The sequence below is a fragment of the Triticum dicoccoides genome, chromosome 7B, assembly GCF_002162155.2.
Source record: "Triticum dicoccoides isolate Atlit2015 ecotype Zavitan chromosome 7B, WEW_v2.0, whole genome shotgun sequence".
Classification (NCBI taxonomy): Eukaryota; Viridiplantae; Streptophyta; class Magnoliopsida; order Poales; family Poaceae; genus Triticum; species Triticum dicoccoides.
In genome coordinates, this window is record NC_041393.1 from 710,515,255 (window position 1) to 710,542,986 (window position 27,732).

The following is a 27,732-nucleotide window of genomic DNA, read 5'->3' on the forward strand; positions in this document are numbered from 1 at the left end:
TGTCATATTCACAGTCATAATGTGTTAACTAAGCAGATGCAATTTACCCTAATTAGAAGCATTACAAGGTAGACACCATATGCAACATGCAACCACATATCACACTGACAAGTAAGAGCAAGAACCTGCGATGGTGGTGTTGGGGAATTGCGGTCATCAACTAGAGAGCTACGTTGACTATCTTCATTTAGCCTTGCTGTTTCTTGAGAATCATGTGGGGAGGATGACATTGCACTCTTTAAATGAGTAGGGTGTCTCACAGTAACCCAATGGGGTGACTGTCTCATCATAAGTGATTGATGAGGGATACAAAAGAGCATTAGTTTGATGTACGAACATGGCTAATAGACATATGTAGTATGTATCAAAAACAGGAAGGCATGTCATTATCAAAGGTATAATGTGTAAAGTAAGCAGATGCAATTTAACCAAATTGGAAGAAATACAAGCTAGACACCATATGCAACAGACAACCACATTTGACAGTGCGAAGTTAAAGCAAGCACCTGGGATGGTTGTGTGTGGCAATGGAGATCATCAACTGCAGAGCTACGTTTACTGTCTCCAACTGCTGACACTGCACCCTTTAGAGAGATGAAATGCTTAGTGCTTATCTTCGAATTACACTGGAGCGACTTCTGTCTTTTCTTTTCTGCATTCATCAACACTGCGTCAGAGTCTGAAATACCCATGCATAAAAAGACAATAGTGTGAGTATGGGTGAACTGTGTGCACAATTAGTACAGTGTAAAGGTAGCAGATAGCAGGTCGGTGAGAAATAAATGACGGGAGACATATGATAGCTCTACAACATGCATGGCACACTAAATTACTACAGGATTCTATGAAAATAACAGTCGACTAAAAACAAATAGGTCAGTCCATTTTTTCTGCACCATCCGATGTACAAAGAACGGGCAGATCGCCTTACTCTACCTCCAGCCGGTCAGTGTTGAGAATCTTCCTCGAAACGCCAGCGACCACTGGCCCAGTCCCCTGCATGCGCCCTCCCCTCAGCCTCACTGCTCTACCGTGCTTGGCACTACCCCCCGGCCATCCATTGAAGCCCGCCAACCTCCAGATCAGGCGCAAGCAGCTCCTGCGCCCCACACCCCTATGATAGACACTGATACGCCGCTTCCTCGGCAAACAGTCGGACTAGGTGCTCCCCGCGCCTAAGCGAGTGCTACTTCTTTTAATTGCCGTTCGACTGGCCCTGAATTGAAATCCAGGTGGGCTACTGACCTCTAGCACAGGTGAAATAGTAAAGGGAGGAAACCTTGTGCATTTAGTATCACGAAGAAGATGCAGTAAGAAGCACTCAACTAGTTTCTTTCGTGGGATGAATACGGTATGAGCAGAGACATAAGATTTGCACGAATAAGGGAAGAGGAGTACCTCTTTCTGATGGCAGTGTTGTGTCCTCCTTTTGTTTTTCCAACGATCTTCTTGTGGTTCGCTGGAAACGAGAAGTTGTGGAGGACGGTGGAGCCTTGGACTAATCCATGGCCAAGTTGTTGAGTGTGGTGCGGTGGCCGTCTGTCGACGGCGGGAACCAGATCTGAGGCGGCGAATGACGATGTAGCGAGAACAGCTCCGGTGTGGTGGACGATTGCGATAGTGGAGCGGCAGTGGTGAGGCGCAGGACGGCATGGTCGAAGTGGTCCTGGTACGGTGCACGTCGGTGTCGGCATCTTGGAGGCAGCTCTGCCTCAGCTTTAGCTGCTAAGTCCTTGAGGGCATTGCGGTTGCAGTTGCATTGGACGATGATGTCGGGGTACCGGCTCTGGCGTGAAGGAGGAGGGCGGCGGTGGATTGGGCGCTATTGGGTGTAGGATGGAGGAGGCTGGGGTTTCGTGGCTGGTGGAGAGGACGTTTTGGCGCCCACGGAGTATGAGTGGGGAAACGGAGGGAGGGGGAACTAAGGGGTAACAATGTTTCGGTTTGGGACGCGCTTGTTTGAAATTTGGGGAAAGTTACAAACTTTGCCCCCATCTAAAATTTCGGACATATTGCGGGTTGGGGGTAGGACAGTAATCTCAGGTGTCCCAAATGTGGGCGGGATAGATTTCGGCCGAGCGCATGGGTGTTTAGGCGCCCATGGCATATGAATGCTTCACTGAGGCGGTTGATACTAGCGTCTTGGTGAAGTTATAAACCTACCCCGGTTTAGACCTTTGGACATCGGGTCGATAGGCTACATGGGCCAGAGTCAGGACAGTAATTTCCTACCACCAAACATTAGTCTCGCGTGGTTTCGGGTTATCATGGGCTTATTTGGTGCTTCATTCAATATTTGGGAGCAGAAGCATTAACGTTTTCGGTTCTCTTGAATTGAACTTTCAGGATTTGTCAAAGTTCACAAATCTTTACTCTTGAAAATCCTAAAGCTATGATTATTTTGGAATGGAGGGGGTACATTTGAATAAACATCGTACACGAGTATATATTAAAAAATATGCAACTTACCTCAGTTCATGCATGGTTCCAGATATAATCTCCTTGGTTGCAAAAAAAAGTTATACATGCGTATGAATATATAGCATGTTCAAACGCACAACAAAGATTGATGCCCCCTTTTAGATCTGATTTACAAATGCCATTATCTCGGGTTCAAATGGATGAATGCACTTCCTATGAATTCGAATCTTCGAAACCCCCTTTATGTTGAATTCAACATGTATTCTATTTCCTAGCTAGCAATTTGGAATGTATCCATGCAAGTGACAAATGTATAAAGTGCTTCACACTAACAACATGGAGTGCACTAATTAATGTTTATGTATGAATTGCAAAAGCAAACCATTGCATGTATTTCAAACCGCTCTCACTCTATGGATCGATAATATGAAATAAAGTATGGGTGTCTGATAGACCGATTTCAAACCGCTCTCACTCTATGAATTGCAAAAGCAAACCATTGCATGTATTGCACATGCTAGAATTCAATAGAGTATGGGTGTCTGATAGACCGATTTTTGTCCATACGCAATTTGCAAAATTCATGATCTCATCCAAAAATAATAATACCATTTATATTTTAATTTAATGTGTAGAACCGCCTTTTACACGTAGATGCACTATGCCTCGTCCCATTCTCACAAACACGCTATATATCTCTCTATCTAACGCATAAGTGCACACACTTTATATGCATCGACATTTCTCTTTCACACATGCTCACAATCTCTTGGGGTGTCGGGGTGTCTCACGCACATGCTCTCTCTATATCTCTCTCTCTTTCTGACTACTATGTACCACTCTTTTCACTAATCTCAGTTGGAAAACACTATTTCTCTCACATGCATATATACACATGCATGGTCTCTACTAGCCCTCTATACGCACATATATGTGCCTACGTGTCTCCCGCATGCACATTATCTTTAGGCCTCTCTCACACACATTACCCCCGACCCCCCCCCAAGATACACCTCTCTCTTAGTAGTTGGCAGATATGATTCCATCATATCATTCGGTAGGATATCCCTGACTGTTAGGCTGGATGGTAATACGAGGCAAACTTTACCCTAGTTCGGACCCTTGCAGTTGAGGGAAAAGCCTACTCTTGGTATTGTATATTAGTGATAGGGGTGTGTACAAAGTACACGTGAATACCAGGCATTGTGCGTGTGTGTATACTATCGACGAACTAGCCCCCAAGCTTCTATAACATACTCGGGGCCTAGGGTTACAAATCATATATAGTCGGCTTATCACTAGTGGGGATAGAGTCCTCCACGACTCTGGTAGCTTCGTGTTGTACGCCGAGTCCTCCACATGGGTATTCGTATAACGCGTCTCGGTCCAACCTATGTGGCGCAGGATGAAACCAACCCATGAGTCCTCATGTTGACCCACCACAACTAGAAATCATGTGCCCACCACACCACACACGCAATCGGCCAGTAAGAAAATAAGCATATACAATAGTACAATGGTATACATGAAAGTTAATTGCATGGTGCATCCAAAAATATTTGTTCTGCCTTGTGAATGTTTATATATTCTCCTAAAATATTAGTCACGGGAAAGAGAAACGAAGGGCATATCTCTCCTTGTCTCCACCGGACACCCCCTCTTTCTACACCACTTTCACGTACGCACATAAACTATCTCTCGGCCCTCTAAAAGTATGCATGCTCACGACACATTCATGCGTGACGGTCACTGTATTTCAAGCTAAAACACTATATGGTCACTGGACTTCAGAATATGCTCATTACGGTCACCGTATACATTCTTGTGGTGATCATACGGTATCTAGCTCATGATACATCTTCGTATTTTCTTGATGACACTGACAGACTTTGCATTTGATGCGTGCTCCGTATTTTGTTGACGACATTTACGGTCATTGTATTTGAAGCGAAAGCACGATATGGTCACTGGACTTCAGAATAAGCTCATCACGGTCACCACATACATTTTGTCGTGCTAACCAACATGTGGTTGGATGGTTAGTAGGACAGTGGTTTCTCGAGCCCATGAGGGTTAATGTCCCGGTGCTCGCATTTATCCTGGGTTAATTTCAGTATTTTCCGGCGATGTGCATTCAGTGGGAGGAGACGTTCCACTCGACTACGAGGCACCTATGGTGACTTCATAAAATCTCAAGATCATATGTTGGTTCACTCTCTCGAAGGTGCTCATAGGGGTAGGATCTACGTGTGTGCGCTTATAGCGGTGAGTGCTTGCTCATATATATGAGCCCTTGCGTCTGTACCGTGTTAAAAAAATATGTCATGATTATACGGTCACTGGCTCACCCGTAAAACTCCGTATTTTGTTGATGACACAATCAATTGACCAGTCAAACGTTCCACGTGGCGCAACTAGTGTTGCACCATCGGGGCGCATAACCATGGGGCCCACCTGTCAGCCTGTATATGAAAGAAAGAAATGGTAGTTTGAGTCTGTATTGTGTTAATAAAATACATTTTAGGGTGATCATACGGTCACTTGCTCACCATACAGCTTCGTAATTTGTTGATGACATGATCAATTGATCAGTCAAACGGTCCACATTCAACAGCGCACATTACCATAGGGCCCACCCGTCAGCGCGTATATGAAGGACAGAAATGGTAATAAATTAGTGGTCGGTGGGTATTCGAAGTCAAGAGGCCTCTAGTTGGCAGTCGCCAGCGGTGGGTGGGGGCGGTGATTGGGCGGTGGCGTGGGGATCACCGGAGAAAAAGCTCGGCGCGGGGGGACCTAGAGGGATGGCTGGTGCGGCGGCGGACCGGCGGTGGGGAGTGGTTTCGGGGCGGGCGGGGCGGCGTGGCGGTGCGGGCTGGCCGCGGGCGGCGGGGGCCGGCGGTTCGGCTGGTGGTGGCTGCAGCTCAGGGGGTGGAGTTTGAAGATAAACTGTTGGCCCTTGATTTCGTATCCAACGGCTGGAAAATCTAATGACCAGAGATGAAAAGTCAGTCGCGTGACATGTAGCCTCACCCCGCATGTACACATGCACGCACGCATGACATGCACGCATGCATGCATGCAACACTGACACGTACACATAACGAACACACGCACGCATGAAGGCATGTAACACTGACACGTACACATGCACTCACAAACACACGCACGTACGCACACATGCATGCAACACTGAAACGTACCCTTGCACGCATGCAACACTCGCACGCCTGCATGCACACAACACACGAGCAATACACACGCTCAACCTATACGTGCATGCACCCTTTGTTAAGGACATGGATTGTTACGGGTATTAATCAATCTTATCTGTGATAAGCCGAACATTGATGTTTGCAGCGGTCTTTATGAATCACAATGTATCGAACGGGCTATCAACATAGTAGGCTTATCTACATGAAATAGATGATGTCACACTCAATGAACAATCATTGGTTTATGAAATGCCTGCTTCTGAACGCCCTGGCCCACCAAAAGTTCCTCTGCTCTGTGCTGCCTGCGTTGGGTCACTGACATGCAGGCCATGTACCCAAAGAGCCCACACGTCAGTGGAAGAACGGCGCGGTGTCGTACATCAGAGTCGAGGGAGCCACTCGCTGCACGCCCGGCTGAACACGCCTCCTTGCCGCATTCAAATGCCTGCATGAAACCCGCCCGTGTGGAAGCCGAGAATCCCACTCTCGACACATGTCCGTTCATGACTGGGCCGGCATTAAACGCAATGTTGGCCGATCTCCTCCCGTTCGCCATCTATTTAATCTCCTATTTAAACAAGGCCAAACGCCGGTCAAGAATCGCACACCTACGCCGCTCCCCTATCTCCTCCTTCACCATTTTGTCCACTCTTACAATGGCCTACGAAGAGTAGTTATCCCGCATCCAAGCCGGCTGGGTGGCCGACCGAGCCCGCCGGATACGAGGTATGCAGATCGCTGATCCACCTCCCTCCCCTCGCCTGACGGAGCCAGTTGCCGCCCCAAGCCGGCGCGCGGTTCAGCAACTGCCACTCCAGGCCTGCTCGACGAGGAGCAGCACACGGGCGTCGTTGCTATCGTCCATGCCGCCGCCTTGTATCACGTCTCCCGTTTCTGTGGCCGAGACTCCCATGCCGACGGCCGCGCCATGCAAGCAGCGACAGAAGCCGGGTGCGCGGAGAGCGACGAGTCGGTGGCCAGCGCCTCCGTATCCACCGCCATCATCGAGGATAAGTAGAACACGGGAGGCCGCCGCCTCTTGGGTCCCATGAAGTCCACCACGGAGGCAACGTCGGCATACACAACAGGTGTCTTGCCGGATCCTTTTGTTGCGAGTACCTTTGTCGACCCTGCATGGGCTCCACGGAAGTAGAGAAGCCCCCTTCAACCTTAATCTTCGGCATCAGCCAATGATATCAGTTGGGCAGTGGGGAAGCGAGCCGTCCTTTGCGCTGAAGCATATACCTCCGGGGCTCCCAGCTATCCGGTGATCGTGCTGCCGGACATGAGGAACACAAATGGATCGGCGGGCGACCATTTAGGCCAGGTATTATATACCTGTGCTGTCCAGAACTAGCACCGTGTAGTTCATTTAAATGTAATCAAATCTGTCATGTTTGTATGAAAATCCAGTATTTTATAAGATTTCCGTCGTTGTTTATATGAAATATCGCCGTGTTTGCATGAATTTCATCTGGTTGGTTGAGTTGTTGTCATAATGTGTGCGGCTACGGTTGGATGGCGTAATTTGCGGGTCGTCGGTCGGTCTGCGGGCGGCTCGGGTGGTGTGGTGGGACAAAAAACATAGCTCATGCGAGCTCGTCTCCAACGTGCGTGCTGGAGGATGCATGAGCACCCGAGCCATTCCTCATTCATCGGTGGCAAAGGCACCGGTGGACAAAAGGGTCGCCAATATTTTGGCTACCCTGGGCAAGATCCAAACAGCCCCTCCCAGCAGATTCAAATCCCTCGTTCGCCGTGAATTTTGCCATGTGTTGTTTTCATGGACTAGCAAGATGCTCGTGCATTGCACGGAACATCAAGATGCATTTTTTTTACAAAACACCTGTTGTGATTGACCCATGCAGGAGTAATCCCATTTGTAGAAATTAATGATATCTCAAGAATTTTATCAGAAAATGGTATCTCGGGAATTTTATTGGACTCCATTTTTGTAGGCCACAAACCCATATTACAGGTACCAAGGCAAAAATTAATATCTTCTAAGTCAATGTTGCAAGCCACCTTGTTTCCTTGTTTGCCGTGTAAATTTATGTGTATCCTTCTCTTTCATGCACATCAAGCCATTGCTCACACTCCCGCATGCATGCAAGGGATAATTAATGTCCTCCTTTGCTAGTACTACAAGGCAAACACCATTAATATTGTACCGATTAGTGTTAGTGGCCTTGTATCTGCAAATTGTAATTTTGATAGTGGCCTTGTATATAAAAATGGAGGGAGAAAGATGAGAGATAAGGTGAGGAGGAGTGGGGCGTGGTGGTGACTGGTGGTCGGACTGGGCAGAGGCATGAGGATGGACGGCACATTATGTCTAGGTTTGTATCTCTCTCACACACACCCACGTAGGTGGGGGACGTTCACGAAGAGAAGAGGTGCACGCACGGCGCACGTACTCTCGGTCTCTTTCCCAACCACACCCGCGCGGGTACATGGTGGAGCTCATTTCTGTATGAAAAGGCAGCCCACGTGGTAATTTGACACGTGTACTAGTTGTCCACTTGATGGAGGGAGGATCGTCTACCACAAGTGAACAAACAAATTGCGACTTGACGCGTTATGTTAAAAAAGAGGCAAACCATGTGGGGCGTACCTTAGAGGCAAGGCTCTATACACCGGAGTACTTTTGATGTGTCACGTCAACTCGCAGAATGAGAAGAAGCTTGCTTAGTATGCCGTCTCCCCGCCCACGGGCGCGGTGGCTCACAGGATGAGGAGAAGCTTCCTTACTAGTAGTAGTGTACGCCTTACGCCCGCTCCCTCGCCCACGCGCGCGGTGGCTCGTAGGACGAGGAGAAAATTTTACTACTCCCTCCGTTTACTCCTCATCCCTACCTTGGTTATAGAGATTATCATATTGTTTGGAATATATATGTCCTTTAGTACTCCCTCCATTTACTTATACAAGGCCACTATAAAAAATACATTTTGCATCTATACAAGGCCACAAATAGTAATCGACACAAAAGTTACTACTCCCTCCTTTCCAGTTTATGGCTCAATTTCAAAATCTCTCCAACCAAGGTAGATGGTGAGTGGTGGAATTAATTTCGTAGTTTGCACAAGTAATTAGTACGCTTGTTTTTCTCAAGAAGTTATGTTTACCGAGGCATTAATTAGAACGACTGCATGAATGACCACTAAATTTCCATGAACTTCTACATGCATTGGTGTGTTTTCTCTTGACACTGCTTGCATCAGGTGATCTAACGCACCTCGAAATCCAACATGTGATGGTACTACTACTAGTAGTAGAATTGAGACTTATAAAACGGAAAAACGAATGTTTTTAAGATGATCCCTATAAACCCTAGTGGGTATGTACTCCGTAAAATCAGATTTTCCCAAAACTAAGTCGCTCAACCTTTATTTGCTTGTTTCCCTTCCTGCCTCCTTGCCTCAAACAAACTATGCCAAAATCGCCTGCCTGCCGCGCGGGAAAAGACCCGCCCTCGCCTTTTTTAGTCCGGGTTTGTATATATGGATCGTGCGAAGCAGCAAAAACCAAGTTGTGTCTTGTACTCCTCTGTCAACGCTTGCTTTCATGAATTATGCACTTCCTCTCGCTGACATGTGGGACATATAGCAACCGGGTCGATGTGTCAAGCACCAAATAACAGTGTAGGACAGCAGGGGGGTGCACCCCAGTCGTACCGCCCCAGTAGTAGTAGTAATGAGCAATGAGACGTCAAGTCACAATGCCGCACCTTCCCAGACGGACGAAGCATACACATTATTTCACACTTCAGTTCACCATCATCTCAAACCACGTAGTATTGCTTCTGCCTCAAGAGGGACATGCGCATCGCCTTGGTACATCATGACACGTGGGATAGCATGACAGGCCATGCTCCCCCGCCGATCGCTCGGTAAAATCATCTCATTTTTACTACTTCCTCTGTATCGGTTTACATGGCATGCACGTCGTTCTAGGTTGAGAATTTAACTGGCTATATATGTGATGAATAGTATATGTTTAGAAACTACATCCTCTTAAGAAACCAATGATATACTTTTTGTGACATAGTAACTCATATTTAGTTACTCAAATGGATGACCTAGAACTACGTGCACACCCTATAAACCGAGACGCCTAAAAAACGAGATGGAGAGGGTAGTTCAGTATGTATCTTTTTAGATCAATATAGTCGGGATTCACCAAGGAGCAAAACCAAGTGGTAGGCTGCTCCTGTCATGTTGGCTTAGCAACTCAAGCCGGGTCAGTCCGCACACGAAATGGCGACACACTTAACAGGACCCCTTTGGCCGACATGTGGCTCATCCACCGTCATGTTCCACGTGAGATGCACCAAATTACAGTTTGGAGCATCGGTTGGAATTGGAGGCACCCCGGTCGTAGCGCCGCAGTAGTAGAAAATGAGCGATGAGGGGTCAAATCACAAAGCCCTACCTTTCCCGCATTAAGCTAGATGGACGAAGCAACCATCATTTCACTCTAGGGCACAAGAGCATAAAGAAAAGAGAAAACCAATGATGTGTGCGGCAGCGACCTAGGGCACCCTAGGGTAGGGGTCTCCACTACAGATCCTTTTTTTAAAGTGCCTCCACTACAAATCGGCTTCTCCCTCATCCTCTTGAAGAAAACCGATGATGCGTGCGGCGGTAGGGTTTGTAGGAGTAGTACGGCGCGTGGGGCCACGTCGTAGTAAACGGGAGAGGGATTGAGTTCGAGTCGGCGCCTTAAATATGTGTGGGCCGCTTGGTTTGACGGGAATGAGGCAGCATTTTGGGTTCAGGGACCAGTGGAGATATAGTGGTGACGGGAACGAGGCCGCTTGGTTTGACGGGAACGTAGGTTCGACCGTAAGGCAATGATGCATGGGCCCTGCATTTTCATATACCCGGGGCCGCGTGAAATTTGCTACTCTACTCAAAACTAGTAAGGTACACATGCATTAAACGCATGAGATTTGGAAACCAAATAATGAATAAATACACAATATAACATGTAAAGCTTTGAGTCATATATGCATGATGTAGATGTTCATTTAGTTCTTATAGTTCATCTCATTCAAAATCAATTAGTTTTATAAAAATGTTAAGATTCATGGGGTTATGCATTATAAAGCATAAAGTAAAAAACAAATAATGGCAATACATTTAGAAAATATATATTCAATTATGATACGGAAGATTCTAGAACAAAGGAGAAGTTCTTGTGTTTTGAGGTTTGTGCATTATGCTTAAGTTCAACCATGGAGTCTTCTAAATTGTACATGTGGCAGATCTGGTGGAATGTTGATGACATCCAACGGTCAGTAGTGCTCGGATTTGCCATCTCTGCACTGTCAGATTAGCTTCATCCAGCGACCATCTTTCAGAGTTATTCACACACTATATAGTTCTTGTGCCATAGTTGCATGTCTTAGAAAAAAGCTACTAGTGGGTTGTACTAGCTATTTAGGAATAGAAGATGTATACATGGAAGTTGTAGGGAAAGAGATGACATGGAATATCTCAATTCCTATGAGTAGGGATTGGAAAAGAGATGTCATTTGGTTCACATCATAGGAACTTTTCTATTGAATCTAGAGATGACATGTATCTCAATTCCTATGAGGAGGGATTAGAAAAGAGATGTAATTTGGTTCATATCATAGGAACTTTTCCACTGAATATACGCTCATGTTTATTTTCCTTTGAAATTAAGGGAGTATAGGAATCCATTCATATGAACCAAGTGGCTCTAAAGCTATAAAAATGATATCATGTTTATTTCCTTTGAAATGTGGAGTATATGAATCTATTCCTATGAACCAATTGGCTCTAAAGGAAAAAATCCTATAAAAATCATATCGTATAGAGTTCCTATGATATTCCTCCACACCAAAGGTTGGTTGAAATTGCTGCAGGTGATACGATGGTCTTTCTTTGTAGACTCCTCCCCCATCTTTATAGTTACCTCTCAAAGATGAATGAAATGATATATACTGGGTATTCTACATGTGCAATTTGGTACACGAATACTTGGTAAAAGTTTGCGAGGTTCGAATTTTCAATAAAGCTATATGCACTGCATTTTGGAACGGATGGAGCATACGGCAGTTGCTAACACTCACGTGGAAGATTTATGTGTAGGAGGAGTGACTGTTCTGTTAAATGACATGGCAAAACTGACACTGTCGGATGCCGATCTAACGGTTCTTACGGCGTTCGTCAAGAAAAGGCTTGTGGTGAACGTTTGTCGGATAATGATTTACAGACACATGCATTGCATTGATACGTGCCCCCTCTCTCTCATGCACACGCACCCTCATGAGTCACGGCTCTCCCGAGTCCTCTCGCACCCACCGTCTATCTGCAGGTAGACGTCACACACATATGTGCTCTTCACACCCTACCCTCAGAACTTCTAAAAAACAAAAGACGTTGCACACATTTTATTTTAGCTCACACGTCACACACTTATACTATTATTCTTGTGGCGAACGTTCTTTGGGCATAGTATATTGTACTCTCGCGAAGAGAAGAGATGCACGCATGCACTAGTTCTCTCACACCCACTCGCGGGTACATGTAGGAGCGCATTTTTTGAAGCTGGTACAACAAAATCACTCCAATATATATATATACACACACACACACACACACATATATATATATATATATATATATATATATATATATATATATATATATATATATATAAGCAGGAGCCTTAGCGCTTGCTTTACTAGGGTTCCTCTCGTTCACTCTATCATGCTCTCCAGATCTAAGCAAGACATAGATGGCCACACTCTCTCTCTCTCTGCTCACGGCTGGTCACAAATCCGGCCGGACAACCTTGACCGGGACAGGGGGTAGGTGCATCCATCACGCTGTCATCAGCGGCGAGGGAGGAGACCAACGGCTGCCCGCGCGTCCCGATTGACGGCCGTGTCGTTCTCTCCGAGAGAGCGCTGGCTTGGGAGGGCCTCCGACCCCTTCTTCCTCCCTGCGGTATTGTGGCCAAGATGCGGCCTCCCGACGCCGTCTTTGCCACATGCCGACGACCCTTAGGTATATATTCCTTCGAAACCTGCCTTGCTCTACTACCCCAGCTCCCCACTTGGCTTCGTGTGGATCTTTTACTACTTCCGTCCATTGTTCCAAAGCCACCTAGACTTTTACTATTATTAGAGGTAAAGCTAGTTCATACAATCGACTCTAAGATTTGGTTCAAACAGGGAAGAACGTGGGAAAGCTGTAGCAGGAATCTAGGACTTGGTTCTAAGAGGAAACGGGGGAAAGTAGTAGATACTGGCTACCCAACCGGTCTCTTGATTGAAAAGACGAAGAAAGCATGGTGGATGGCGAAGGGTGGGGGGAAGTGGACCTGTCTCTTGGTTGAAAAAGGAAAGAAAGTGGCGGGTGTTGGGGGACAACGCAAATGAGAATGAGCAGGTCTAGATTTCCTGTGATCGCATAGGAAAATGTTGCCGAGGAGATAAAAAATGGGACAAATGCAGACATGCTGCCTAAGTGTTTGCCGCTCTCGGCAACCACATCTGCCTCACCACTTTATGCTCCTGCTATCCCTATGACCATATCGCTACCGTTAATGTAAAATATTAAGCAATGCCACCTAATGTCACTATAAGTAATGGTCTAGTGCCATCGATAAATTGAAGCAATGCCCCCATCATTTTATGAAGTGCTTCCGTCTTGGTCTATTTCCCATGAATTGTGTTTTTGCAATTACACTTAAATCTCACACCGCTAACATTGCTTCATCCCAGTGGAACTGCACAAATTTGATTGCACATTTACTGACCATGCGCTACTCTCATGACAGTAATACTAATGCTATTGTTCTGCATGTTAATCTAGTGGCAGTGTTGATGTGATGTGATGCTACTTACTTAAGGGAACTTTCATACTGTCAATCTAGTGCCAATTAAAACACAATAGATGCTGCTGTTAATCATATGCTAGTGCAAATATCTATAATTGTTTAAATAACCGTAGTTCATATTTGCGCAAACAGGGATGTCTGTGTCCATATCATTTCGGGATGTCTGTCTCCATATCGTTTCTATCCGCGCAATCAAAAGCACACACCTCAGTTTTAGTAGAACTACGCAAAATGAGATGGCTATCCCTCGCTACCGTTGTCTAACCACCCGTCTTCGAGGTATTCCTACATTGGTAGTAACTAGGTAGAATGACCAGCGCAATCTAAAAGAAGTTGATTCATATATTTTACTTCTTGATTGCAGTGTAGGGACGAGCAAAAACAACTGCATCCTATTCCGAAATGCACTTTCTACCAGTTCATCCATGGACCAAGGACTAGCTGGCACGGCTGCACGACGGTTTTTTGGACAGGTGCGCAGACAAGAGGCATTGTGGTCTGCTTATTTCCGCAAGTAGTGATGCTTAAATTTAGTGGAATGCACAATAATTTCAGCTGGTCAGTACACTGCATGGTTCAGTTCAGCATTTCAGCCGAGACCACAATTATAATTGGTTATTCTGGAATGAGAGAACCTAACCCTGGATGGTGGCAACAAGAAAAAACCAGAGTGAACTCCAGGAAACTTAAGCCTGTCGGGAGGCCCTTTGCTCAGAGAAGCCTTGCTTGTATTTTCCTGATTTGTAAACCTTCTCACAACTTTGTATTTTGCTGTGAACTAGTATATGTTTGTTATGTTTTATGAATCATTGAGATGTATAAAATTTATTAACTTATGCTTTTCAAGTTTTTTATGAAGTCGAGTTTAATGTGAGTGTTCCACATGAATGTTGGACTAGCGTGTGAACGTTTAGAATTTACATTGTGGCCTCAGTTAACTGCATGAACCATTGTAACAAGATACATAGTTGCTTATATGTCAGACAGCAGATTGTTGATTGTTAGCTGGTCGATAGCCTAGTGTTGAAGTGAGCTAAGTTGTAAGGGCATTCTTGTCCCTCGGTAGTTTTGGTGATTGATGACAATGCCTTTGTGGACTAATCGTGTGTATTGAGCTTTATAGATATATCACGACAAAACACAAGACGTTTTGATGCCCTCGAAGATTGTTGAAGACGGTGTTTCTCTATGGTTCGGTGGAGTTGAGTCATAGGAAAGCCATACTATCAAGAGGGGGTACGCTTTGGAAAGGTTTGGGTGGAATCTCACATACACATTCCCTTTGCACCGCCTTTCCTCGAGCTCTTTGGAGTGTTCCTCCGTCTCACCTTGTCCCTGCGAAATGAAGGTCTCCGTGTTGCTCTTCTCAGGCTAGCGGTAGTACTACTCTTCAGAGTGGTACTACCGCAAGAGCCAGCAGTAGTACCGGGCTCCGGCATGGTAGTACCGTGGGCTCCCACGGTAGTACCGCTCCTCAGAGCAGTAGTACCGTGAGCTCTGGACTGGCGCTGCAGCTCAAGCGGTAGTAGGCGCGGATATAATTTTTTACATCCGCGCTCTATGCAGTAGTACCGTGCTGCAGCACGGTAGTACCGTGGCGCCTGGCCAGGTATAGTAGCAGGAGCGGTAGTAGGGGCGGATGTAATTTTTTACATCCGCACCCATCACTGTAGTACCGCGCCCTTGGTCGCGGTAGTTCCGTGTCGGATTTTCGCACGACAATTTCTCAGCGGAGGTAGTCACGGATGTAGTTTTTTACATCTGTGCCTATCGGGCCTGGCCTGCGGCTGTCCTGCGGTAGTAGTGCATGGGGCCGTGGTAGTACCGCACCTGCGGATCTACCGCCCCCTGTCTGTGCTCCTTTATTTAGGTCTGGGCTCTGCTGCGCCCATGGTAGTACCGCGGTCTGCCATGGTAGTATCGCAGGCCCGTGCGGTAGTACCGCGCCTATGGTGCGGTAGTTCCGTGGGTCGCGGGCTGAGTGGTGGGTAACGGTTGGAATTGTCCCCCCACTATATAAGGGGGTCTTCTTCTCCAAGAAGACTCACCTCTTCCAACCCTAAACTCCATTGTTGCTCCAAGCTCCATTTTCGACCGATCTCTCTCCCTAGCCAATCGAACTTGTTGATTTGCTCGGGATTGGGTGACAAGGCCCCGATCTACACTTCCACCAAGAGATATTCGATTCCCCCCACTAATCCCTAGAGGATCTTGTTACTCTTGGGTGTTTGATCACCCTAGACGGTTGAGGTCACCTCGGAGCCAAAGTCCATTGTGGTGAAGCTTCGTGGTGTCGTTGGGAGCCTCCAATTAAGTTGTGGATATTGCCCCAACCTTGTTTGTAAAGGTTTGGTCGCCGCCTTCAAGGGCACCAATAGTGGAATCACGGCATATCGCTTTGTGTGAGGGTGTGAGGAGATTACGATGGCCCTAGTGGCTTCTTGGGGAGCATTGTGCCTCCACACCGCTCTAACGGAGACGTACTTCCCCTCAAAAGGGAGGAACTTCGGTAACACATCCTCGTCTCCACCGGCTCCACTCTTGGTTATCTCGTGCCTTTACTCGTGCAAGCTTATTTGTGTTGTTTACCTTGCTTGCTTATGTGCTAGTTGTTATTGCATCATATAGGTTGCTCACATAGTTGCATATCTAGACAACCTACTTTGATGCAAAGTTTAAATTGCTAAAGAAAAGATTAAAAAGTGTTAGTTGCCTATTCACCCCCCCCCCTCTAGTCAACTATATCGATCCTTTCAATTGGTATCAGAGCCTCATCTCTTTATTAAGGACTTTGTCGTCCGAAGAGTATGGTTGACGCCACAGACGGTGTGGAGGAGCACTCTGGTGTGAATCCTATCTCGTCTAAGGCCGATGGGGGAACCACGGTCTCTCGTGAGGAATTCAATGCGGCTTTGGACACATTGAAAACCTCCATGAAGACCGAGGTTGAAAGCATGTTTACTAAATATCTAGGAGGTCTTAAACTGTCTACCTCGCCGATGAAAGTGGGTGATCCCACTAACAAGGTGACGGATGCTTCCTCCGATAAGGGGGAAGCTAATAGTGAAAAGGGTCCTTCTACTAGTGGTAGAAATGGCACCGGACTCTTTGCCCATGTGGAACCTCCAACTTATGGAGGACCGATTCCTTCTACTCATTTAAATCATGTCGGTCCTCCTCCTAAGATTGTGAAAATGAGGATTTTGATTCTTGGGTGTATCACTTTAAGCGTCATTTAAATCATGTGAACACTAACCTTTGGAGAATCATTGAAGAAGGTTTCTACCCACATGACGCAAGCAACTTCTCCCCTAGAGAAGCCGTGGATCATCAATTCAATGAGAATGCTCTCTTCATCATCCAAGATGCTATTCCTCCCGAAGATCTTCCTTATCTTCGACCCTACGCCATGGCCAAAGACGTGTGGCATTGCATTGTGTCTCTCTATCGGGGAAGCGCAAGCATTCAACGCTCCAACTATGAAGTGGTGCAAGATGAAGCTGATGAATTTGCAATGAAGGAAGATGAAGAACCTCGTGAGCTCTTTCGGAGAGTTACCAAACTCGCGGTCTCACTCCGAGATCATGGGAGTAAGGACACGGATGACAATTGGATCAAACGCAAGTTTCTCAAGACCATGATGCCCTACAACAAGGCCATGTCCTCCGTCATCCGTCAAAGACCAAACTTCCACTCCATGACCTCGAGTGAAGTGTTGGATGAGTTCATTGCTATGAGCATCTTGGACAAAACCGCCGACAAAGCGGTGCTCCGTTCTCAAAGAACAAAGAAGTCCAATCTTTCTTTGAAGGCCAAGGTCATCGTGGAAGAAGAGGAAGATGAGGAGAGCAACCCCGAGGATACAAAATATGATTATCATGGGCACATGGCTCTTGCTTCAAGGAAATTTTGGAGCAAGAAGAACACAAGTCCCAACTTCAACAAGAACAATTCAAGTGGGTTCAAGGGCAAGGAACGAGTGAGAACTTGCTACAATTGTGGCAATGTGAGTCACTTTGTTGTGGATTGTCCTTACGAGAAGAGGGAAGACAATGGTGGCAACCTCATTCGAAAAGACAAAGCCAAGTCCTTCCCCAACAAGAACAACTTCACCAAGAAGACTCCTACTCAAGGGTTAGTGGTACAAGAAGAATACCATGAGGATGATGATGATGATGAAGATGGAGAAGCGATGGTCATGTCCTCCGTTGCCATTGCTACTACTCCCCGGGTGTCTCTCTTTGACTCACCCAACGAAAACATCACCGCCAAGTGCCTCATGGCTAAAGCCACCAACAAGGTAACCCCCAACATCAAAACCACCATCACTACTAATCCTTAGCGGATTGCATTGATGAAAATAAGGGGTCTAATGAAGAGTCGAATGAGTTTGAGTCTTTTATGAGTAAACTCAAGGGAAAATCCAAGAAGCACTTTGTTGCTCTCTTGGAACAACTTGTTGAAGCCAATGACATGATCGAGGCTCATGAAGAAACCATCTCTAAGATGGAAGGTCATAGTCGTGACTATGCCGATGAGATATCGGATCTCTCTAATTCCCTTGAGGAAGAGCGTGGGCATCGTTTGACTCTTGAGGAGTCATACAACGATGACCATGCTAAATTAAAGAAAGATCTTGATCATGCTATTGTTGTCTCTCGTGTGGCAAACTCCAAGAAGGCTAAACTTGGGGTTGATCTTGCTAGACTCAAAGAGGAGTTTGATGTACTTGACAAGGCTCACAAGGTCTTGAAGGGTGCTCATGCTAGCCTCAAGGAGTCTCATACTCAACTCCAAGTGAAGTTAACCAAGGAGAAAGCCACTTTTCCTCCTATGGTCTTAGTTGATAACGCAAATGCTACTAACCCGTGTTGTGAGCATGTGCATCTTGTGGAGCAGAATACCTAGTTGAAAGAGCAATTGAAGAAAGGTCTTGTGACATGCATTCAAGGTGAGAAAAACCTCAATGACCTTTTGAGCAATCAAAAGGAAGTTGTGGCCAAGGAGGGAGTTGGGTTTACCCCCAAGTCCAAGAATAGAAGAAGAATGACAAGACGACCAAATGACCTCCTCCTCTCAAGCAAACATTTGTGAAGGAGGGAGAGGGTGCTCCTAAGGATAAGAAGAACAATGTGAAGGGTGATGATGTCAAGAAGGGAAATGCCACCCCTTCCAACAAAGCCGACGACTTTAACCCCTCTTATGTGTTATGCCGTGCTAGTGATGGACATGTCTATGCAAAATTTGCTGGTTCTCCTTATGAGTATATTGAATGGTCTATTTGGGTTCCCAAGACCCTTGTTGCTAACATCAAAGGACCCATTACTCAATGGGTACCTAAAACCAAGCATTGATTTCATGTAGGGGTTTGCTTTCGATGAAGGATCATGGTTGCTCGATAGTGGAGCAACAAATCATATGACCGGAATCAAGGAGTTGGTGGTGGACGTGCACAAGATTCCATCTATGCCCACCAACGGCGAGTGGGGTGATGCCTTGTCTTCTAAGGTATTGGGTCTTGGCAAGGTTGTCATTTCTCATGATCTAACGATCGAGAAAGTCATGCTTGTCGAGTCCCTTGCATTCAATCTTCTTTCTGTTCGTCAACTTGCACTCATGGGTTTTGCCACCTTCTTTGATATTGATACCGTGGCCCTCTTGTGGAGCAAGACTCTTAAAGTAGCCTTTGTTGGGCATGTCGAGAATGGTCTCTATGTGATTAACTTTTCGGAGCGACCCACTAAGACCGCGACATGCCTAATGGCTAAAGTTGATGTGGGATGGCTTTGGCATCGCCATTTAGCCCACGTCAATATGATATCTTTGCAAAGTCTTCTCAAGGGGGACCATGTCCGTGGACTAACAAATGTTAGTTTTGCCAAATATTGTGCTTTCAGTGCTTGTATCGAAGGGAAGCTGCATGAAAACGCTCACCCTCCCACGACTATCATCTACTCGAAGAGACCCTTGGAGCTCCTTCACATTGACCTCTTTGGGCCTCCATCCTTTGATAGTCTTGGGGGTAGAAAGTATTGCTTGGTGATTGTGGATGATTACTCAAGATACACTTGGGTATATTTCTTCAACAGAAAGAGTGAAACTTAACAAACCGTCATTGACTTTGCAAATGAAGCTCAACGCCAACATGATGCAAAGATCTTAACAATAAGAAGTGACAACGGCACCGAGTTCCAGAATTACACCTTGGATGAGTTTCTTAGTGATGAGGGGATTAAACATCAATATGCTACACCATATACCCCTCAACAAAATGGTGTAGCGGAGAAGAAGAACCGGACGTGGATGGATGCGGCAAGAACCATGATGGTGGAGTTCAAGTCGCCATACAACTTTTGGGCTGAAGCCATCAACACAGCATGTCATGCATCCAATCGGCTCTATCTCTGCAAAGGCTTGAACAAGACTCCTTATGAAATACTCACCGGTAACAAGCCCAACCTCAAGTACTTCCGGGTGTTCGGGTGTAAGTGTTTCATTCTCAAGAAAGGTGTTCGTTTGTCTAAATTTGAGGCTAGAGCTTATGAGGGCATATTCGTTGGTTATGCTTCAAACTCTCATGCTTACCGTGTCCTCAACAAGTCCACTGGACTCATTGAGGAGACGTGTAACGTAGAGTTTGACAAGAATAACGGATCCCAAGTGGAGCAAAGTGGTACTTGTGATGTAGGTGATGAAATTCCTCCCCAAGCCATAAGAAGAATGGGTATTGGTCACATCCTACCCATTGAGGAACCCCTTGTGGCCGAAGGAGAAGGACAATGCTCCACTCAAGTGGAGCCATCACCAACCCAAGACCCACATGCTTCCGAAGAACAAAGTGAAGGCCCTCAACCTCGTGAACAAGACCAAGGGCAAGATCAACCTCAAGACGGTGATGATCCACCGAATGATGCCCAAGGTCAAGTTCTCCCCCTCGAGCAAGTTCGAGATCTCGAACAAGCTCAAGATGGCGCTCAAGATAATCAAGTTGATCCTCCTCCTTCCACATCTGAGGAGGAATTAGAGCGTCGTGCCGTGAAGATTGCTTCCAAGCTCACCACCAAAGGCCATCTCATGGAGAATGTGGTTGGAAGCCTAAGAAATGGGGTAAGCACTCGTAGAAAATTAGCAAACTATTGTGAACATCACGTGCTTGTCTCTTGTGTTGAACCCCAAAAGGTTTATGAGGCACTCGAAGATTCAGATTGGCTCAATGACATGCATGAAGAACTCAACAACTTCAAGTACAACAAGGTGTGGAGATTGGTACCAAGGTCGTCGGGGAACCACAACATCATTGGAACCAAATGGATTTTCAAGAACAAGCAAGATGCTCATGGAAACATCATCCGCAACAAGGCAAGATTGGTAGCACAAGGCTACTCCCAAGTCAAGGGTATCAACTATGGTGAAACCTTTGCTCCCGTTGCTCGCCTTGAATCTATTCGTTTGTTGATTGCTTATGCTTCCCATCACAACTTTAAATTACAACAAATGGATGTGAAAAGTGTTTTTCTTAATGGTCCTATTAATGAGTTGGTTTATGTCAAGCAACCCCCGGGGTTCGAGGATCCCTACTTCCCGGAACATGTGTATCAACTCGATAAGGTACTCTATGGCCTTAAACAAGCCCCACGTGCGTGGTATGCCCACCTTACCGAGTTGTTACAAGATCGTGGATTTGAAGTTGGGCAAATCGATACCACTCTTTTTACTAAGAAGGTCAAAGGGGAGTTGTTTGTATGCCAACTATATGTTGATGATATTATCTTTGGTTCCCCTAACAAAGCTTTCAATGAGGAATTTTCGCCGCTCTCATGACCTCTAAGTTCAAGATGTCTTCGATGGGAGAGTTGAAGTTCTTCCTTGGTTTTGATATCAAACAAAGAAGAGAAGGTACCTTCATCAACCAAGCCAAATATACTCAAGACATGCTAAAAAGATTCAAGCTAAGTGATGTCAAGCCGGCTTCTACTCCAATGCCTACCAAGTGCCAACTTGACATTGATCCCAATGGTAAAGCGGCGGATCAAAAGGTATATCGCTCCATGATTGGATCCTTGCTTTACCTTTGTGCATCTAGACCGGATATCATGTTGAGTGTGGGAATTTGTGCACGGTTTCAAGCCGCATCGAAGGAAAGCCACTATGTGGCGGTCAAGTGAATCTTTCGATATTTGGCTCATACCCCAAACTTTGGCTTACGGTACCCAAGAGGAGCAAACTTCAAGCTTGAAGGATATACGGATTCTGATTGGGTGGGAGACAAAGTGGATAGGAAGTCCACTTCCGGAGGGTGCCAATTTCTTGGTTGCTCCTTGGTGAGTTGGTCTTCCAAGAAGCAAAGTTGTTCTCGTCCATCGAAGCGGAATATGTGGCGGCCGGTAGTTGTTGTGCACAACTCCTATGGATGAGGCAAACTTTAAAGGAGTACGGAGTCACTTGTGACAAAGTGCCTCTCTGGTGTGACAATGAAAGTGCCATCAAGATTTCTCTCAACCCGGTGCAACACTTCAAGACGAAGCACATTGAGATTCGGTATCACTTCATCGGGGATCATATTAGGCGAGGGGAGATCGAGCTCAAGTATGTCAACACTCATGATAACCTTGCAGATATTTTCACGAAGCCCTTGGATGAAGCAAGATTTCGTGAGTTAAGGCATGCGCTAAATATCATTGATTCGAGCAATGTGACTTGAACCCTTGCACACCCCACCTCACTCAACTTGTTGTCTAGTTTAGGTGTAGGCATGGACATAGGGGGAGTGTTGTTCTCTCAATGAACTTTTCCTCCCCCCATTATGCATAAATTGATCAACTCTTACACATTAGCCATTTTTGATGGTACTTGTGCTTCAAAGACGAGTTTTGGCCATGGACCCAAGGATAATTCTTCGCGGTGCCATACCAATTGACTCAAACATAGGTGGCTCTGGCCACCGCCCTTCCTTGGAGAAATTGTGTCTCGTAGTTGGTCTTCGTTGTCGTGTGGCTTCCTCTTCTCCTTGCCGTGTTTGAGTCGTTGTTTGTGTTCACCCCTTTGTTGGTTGGTGTTTCTCCGGAGGGTGTTTTTGCCTTTTTCTCCTTTTTCTCTCTTGAGTTCTAGCACTTTCTTGGCTTACGGTACTACCGTGGTGCGCCACGGTACTACCACAGGAGCTGGTGGCTCTCCGTCTTAGTGCGTGGCCCTCCAGGGGCACGGTACTACCGCTACCTCCGTGGCAGAAATTTTTTACTATCGCTGAACAAGCGGTACTACCGCCTAGCGTGCGGTACTTCCGCCCGGGCGGTACTACCGCAATGACCTGCGGTACTTCCGCGCCCATGCGAGCGGGTGGGGGTTTAGAGCGGGACAGGGGGAGTTCTAACTCCCCCATACCCATTCATCTCTATGCCCCACCCCGTCTCTATCTCTCCTGACCAAGAACGGCGCCAGAGGCCTTCGCTGGATCTCCGTCTTCGGCCGCTCTCCTCGAATTCCGACCGGTGGGATCGTTCCCCACCTCGCCCTCTTGCCATGGACCCAGGTTTTTCCCCAAGTGCCTCTCCTTTTAGTCCTTCCTTGTGCATTTAGGTTTTGGGGAGATACATGTGGTGTTCTTGAGATTTTTGGCTAAATCTTTGCAAGTGGGATTCGTAGGAGAGTGATAGTGTAGTTTGCATGCTCTTTGGGTAGTCAAAATAGTTCCGTTTGATCAACGGTAGTACCGAAGTTGTCAAGTGGAGGTTCTAGATCCAGATCCGCGTCCTCGGTGGCGGTTTTCGACCCGTGCGGTACTACTGCTCCTCCTGGAGCAGTACTACCGCAACCTCATCTGGTTCTGACGCCCTGCGGTACTTCCGCACCTTGGTGCGGCACTACCGCTTGGTGTTCGGAAGTAAAAAATTACTTCCGCCCCAAGCGCGGTACTACCGTGCCACCCTGGCACGGTACTACCGCGGCTGGAGCGGATGTAATTTTTTACATCCGTAACCCCGCCCGGTACTACCATAGATTCATCCAGTGCCATTTTGTGTTGTCCAAATCTCATGCTTTGTGTTTCTTTCGGTTTGGTTTTGATCCGTCCTGTTCCCGTGCGTGTTTTTGTGTCTTTGTGTCTAGGTGGTGGCTCCGGTTTTGCTCGTCGCTCGAATCCCAGCCGTGACACAGGGTCAAAGCGACTGCATAACCCAGATGATGTTCCAGAGGGGTCCTCTGCTGCTCCCCAACGCAGGACCAAGCACACCGCCAGCAAGCAGAAGGAGCCCGTCATGGGCATGGATGAGATGCCCCAGGCCGAGTTTGTCATTCAAAGGAAGATCAATCCCTATGTGTCTCCCCGGGCTAGCACGCGAAGCAATGATCTCTTCTGGAACAAGCAGCAGAATCTGATCTATATGGATGTGATCAAGGCCAAGCAGAATCACTATGTTGAACTTCACTGGATTGACATGGTTCACATGAGGCAGGAGAAGCACCGTGGGTACTTTGGAGAGGCTTTGGATCTTGTGGAGCAGTTCGGTATTGAAAACATGCTCACCTTCCACAAGGATTTCGATCCGGAGATCATAGCACAGTTCTTTGCTTCGGTTCACTTCGGCGTCGATGAAGCAAGGACCATGACTTGGATGACCAATGGTCGACGGATGTCTGCTACCTGGAAGGAGTTCATGGAGTTGCTTCAGGTTCCCGATGATGGGCTCGACTCGCCAGTTGGAGTTCGCCCTCATGCCCATGCTGAGTCCGCCAACAAGAACAAACTCATGCCATTCCTTGTTCAGAAGACTCTTCCAAGCATGAAGAAGGTGTGGGTGCTTAATCCCTTCCTTGACATCATGCATAAGCTCTTCCGGAACACTCTCTTCCCGCGTATTGGTGACATGGGACAGGTGCATGCTTACCTCATTTACATGATGCTCCTTTGTGAGAAGGCCCGTCAGGCTCAGACTCAGCCACTCGATGTCTCACATATCATGTGGTGTGAGCTTTAGTTCACCGTGTTCAATCGTAAGGTCCCCATCTATGGGCCTTACCTGTTTCACCTGATCTCCAAGACTTGGGAGCAGCTCTTCCCAACTGATGAGTTTGAAGCTCCAGGTTGGATCCGTCATGAGCCCATCAAGCTCCGCATCAAGCCCCAATGGGCTAACACCACCACTGCTACTGAGGCTGCCAGGATGGTTGTGAATGAAGAGGAGATTGAGGAGGAAGAGGCTGCTCAGGACCGTACTGCTTTCACTCCGCCCTCTGCTAAGCCTTCTTGGGCGAACAAGCTGAAGAAGAAGATGAAGATGCTGTTCTGCATGCAGGTTCAGGGTCAGTACAAGGCCCATGTTGCTCAGAAGGAGAGTCGCCGTCGCGACATCAGGATCTTGAGGGCATGCGGGGAGGACGTGGCCAGCAGCTCTGAGAAGCACATCACCCCCGAGACTGCCTGGATGGCGAAGCAGGGCTACCAATGGACCGATTCAGAGGAGGAGTATGTTCCTGCTGTGGAGTCTGGCGATGATGAGTCGTTTTCCGCCTGAGCTACCACCTGTGTTGTAGGTGACCTCTCTGCCTTTTTGGTGTCTGGATGCCAAAGGGGGAGAGAGTGTAGGATTTGCGTGTCATGTGTCGTGTGTTTTGTTGTTTGCTTTACTTTCCGTCGTTGAACTTGTTTGCTTTGGTTTGGTTGTGCTCGTGAGACTAAGTTTATCATATGGTGTAAGACATATGCACTCTATCGTACCTTATTACCTTATTGAGCTTATGCTATATCATGCTATTCATATTATGCTCATATCTACTATCTTGATTAGTGTTGGCCTTACCATTGCAAGATATGCTTTGCTTCTAAAATATAGGGGGAGTGGTGATCCTAGTATTCGTGACATGCAGTCCAAAGCACTTTACTTTCTAGCACGAATCTAGGGGGACCTCATCTATATTTTAGAGATGTGGGGTTTGCTTATGCTTTATTCATTTCCTTGTGCAAATCCCGTATTGTCATCAATCAACTGAAAAGGGGGAGATTGTAAGGGCATTCTAGTACCTCAGTAGTTTTGGTGATTGATGACAATGCCTTTGCGGACTAATCGTGTGTATTGAGCTTTACAGATATATCATGACAAAACACAAGACATTTTGATGCCCCTCAAATATTATTGAAGATGGCATTTCTCTACGGTTCGGTTCGGTGGAGTTGAGTCATAGGAAAGCCGTACTATCAAGAGGGGGTCCGCTTTGGAAAGGTATGGGTGGAATCTCACGTACACGTTCCCTTTGCACTGCCTTTCCTTGAGCTCTTTGGAGTGTTCCTCCGTCTCACCTTGTCCCTGTGAAATGAAGGTCTCCGTGTTTCTCTTCTCAGGCTAGCGGTAGTACTGCTCTTCAGAGCGGTACTACCACAGGAGCCAGCGGTAGTACGGGCTCCGGCACGGTAGTACCGTGGGCTCCCACGGTAGTACCGCTCCTCAGAGCGGTAGTACCGTGAGCTCTGGACTAGCGCCGCAGCTCAAGCGGTAGTAGGCGCGGATGTAATTTTTTACATCCGCGCTCTACCCGGTAGTACCGTGCTGCGGCACGGTAGTACCGTGGCGCCTAGCCAGGTACAGTAGTAGGAGCGGTAGTACGGGCAGATGTAATTTTTTACATCTGCACCCATCACGGTAGTACCGCGCCCTTGGTCGCGGTAGTTCTGTGTCTGATTTTCGCACGACAATTTCTCAACGGAGGTAGTCATGGATGTAATTTTTTACATCTGTGCCTACCGGGCCTGGCCTGCGGTTGTCCAGCGGTAGTACCGCATGGGGCCGTGGTAGTACCGCACCTGCGGATCTACCGCGCCCTGTCCGTGCTCCTTTCATCAGGTCTGGGCTCTGCCGCGCCCATGGTAGTACCGCGGTCCGCCGTGGTAGTACCGCAGGCCCGTGCGGTGGTACCGCGCCTGTGGTGCGGTAGTTCCATGGGTCGCGGGCTGAGTGGTGGGTAACGGTTGGAATTGTCCCCCCACTATATAAGGGGGTCTTCTTCTCCAAGAAGACTCACCTCTTCCAACCCTAAACTCCATTGTTGCTCCAATCTCCATTTTCGGCCGATCTCTCTCCCTAGCCAATCAACCTTGTTGATTTGCTCGGGATTGGGTGACAAGGCCCCGATCTACACTTCCACCAAGAGATATTCGATTCCCCCCACTAATCCCTAGCGGATCTTGTTACTCTTGGGTGTTTGAGCACCCTAGACGGTTGAGGTCACCTCGGAGCCAAAGTCCATTGTGGTGAAGCTTCATGGTGTCGTTGGGAGCCTCCAATTAAGTTGTGGAGATTGACCCAACCTTGTTTGTAAAGGTTCGGTCGCCGCCTTCAAGGGCACCAATAGTGGAATCACGGCATCTCGCATTGTGTGAGGGCGTGAGGAGATTACAGTGGCCCTAGTGGCTTCTTGGGGAGCATTGTGCCTCCACACCGCTCTAATGGAGACGTACTTCCCCTCAAAAGGAAGGAACTTCGGTAACACATCCTTGTCTCCACCGGCTCCACTCTTGGTTATCTCGTGCCTTTACTTGTGCAAACTTATTTGTGTTGTTTACCTTGCTTGCTTATGTGATAGTTGTTATTGCATCATATAGGTTGCTCACATAGTTGCATATCTACACAACCTACTTTGATGCAAATTTTAAATTGGTAAAGAAAAGATTAAAAAGTGTTAGTTGCCTATTCACCCCCCCGCTCTAGTCAACTATATCGATCCTTTCATAAGACAATGTGCCGTGTTTTGCACAACTGCTTAGAAGTGGGGTAGCACCAACAGTGTTTACAAGTACTTATGTATACGTCGGTGTACAGTTCTCGAACAAGTACTCTATTTCATCAAACACACACTGCTCGTATGATAAACCGTGACAACTTATGTCTTACCATGCCATATTCATGAAAAACTAGTGAGGATGCATCTGTTTCGGCAACAATTATGATGGTTCTCACATGATTCACGGGCACACAAAAGTAGCAGTAGTTCCCATAGACGGATTCAAACAGAGTACTAGCCCTAGAGGGCTCGATAACAGGCAAGGTTTGCATAATTAGACACAATCCAAATGACTATTAAACACTATCTGGGGAAACTATTTCATGCCTCGATCTAATTTGGATTGGACACAAGACGGACCTTGCCATGAACATCATCAAGGACGTCTGGCAGCAGCTCAATCCTGTGAACCTTCATAAAGACAACCTTGTGGCCTTGCCACTCATAAAC